Here is a 1,434-nt window from a genome sequence, read left to right on the forward strand (position 1 = left end):
AAAATGTACTAGTTCTATGAATACTTCGTTTACGTATTTATATATATATAGCCTATATATAAAATGAGCAGTACATTGACAACATTTATTAATAATACTATTGAATTTCATCTTATTTTTTTAATCAATCGTGCTTTAAAAAAATAATTATAAATTTGTTATATTATATTATTATATTCTGTATTATATTTTAAATTATTTTGATGTTATTGCATCAGTTTTAGTACTTATTTAATTAATTTCAATCATAATAACAAAAGATAAGGATGCTTGTTTCTTTAAAACTATTTGATGAAAACGTTACATGAAATTGGGGTTGCATAATCATTCGAAATTACTATTATATTTTTGACTGGAAATTACAGGATTTATGCAATTTTAGTTTAATTAATGTCATATAAAACTGACTGCTCGTACACGTTTGCTTAAAACATGCGACTCAAAAAACCCCAAAATGGCGGCTCAAAAAATAAATCACGCGTGTCCTGACCACGTGCGACTAAATATACAGATTGCACAACGCGCTGATTGGTCGGCCAAATGACGTCAACCCACCAAAATAGGAAATGCTAGTCGATTATATTTTGTAGTTGTCAGAACGAAGTGACGCAGAAATAGATTATTTTTTTAGCCCTTCGAAAATCCCCGGACGTCTGTCAGACGCCCTGCGTCAGTTTTCTCAGCGGCATTTTTTTCGAAATTTTTCAAAAAATTTCAAAAAATTCAAGTTCTCCAATTTTTTTCAGCTGCAAAAAATGCAATAAATAATTTTCTAATTATTATTTTTTTACCTTTTCTCAACTTCATTCTAAGCAGTAAAGAGTGAAGTAGTCACTGCTGATCACACAACTTCTCTATTAATCAATGCTTTGCTTCAGTAAATGCCAGGTTTTTATTATAAAATGTGTACTTTTTTATATATTTTTTTAAAAATCAAAATCAATACTAAATATTTGAAGGTATATATATATATATATAAATTTAATCGAAATTGGTATTATTCAATTTTTCGCTAGGAAATTTGCTACTGGAAATGGAAAAACATTAGTACAGTTCCGTAATTTTTCTCATAAGATTTTTTTTAAAAAAAGCAATCCAAAAGGAAATTTTTTTATGTGTGTGTGTGTGATGGATAGAAGTAAATCTATAGTATTGTGCGCTTTGTAGTAAACTCGGAAAAGAGATGTTGTTTGCACAAATCAACGAAGAGACTTGCCTAATGATTTGTTTGCATTGGCCCTTCACAAATTACCTCTCAAATGATCTTTGCATGAGTGGAATTGATGGAAAATACTCTTTTTACTTCCACAAAATGCGATTAAATTTTGCATTTTTACAGTTATTTAAATTTTGTTATCGTTTATCTAATTGAATAGATGTTGAACTCTTTTAATTTTCTTTAATATAATTTAAATTTAATAGTTAAATTTTCCC

This window comes from Centruroides sculpturatus, unplaced genomic scaffold (assembly GCF_000671375.1).
Source record: "Centruroides sculpturatus isolate CEXI.00-Female unplaced genomic scaffold, Cexi_2.0 scaffold551, whole genome shotgun sequence".
Classification (NCBI taxonomy): domain Eukaryota; kingdom Metazoa; phylum Arthropoda; class Arachnida; order Scorpiones; family Buthidae; genus Centruroides; species Centruroides sculpturatus.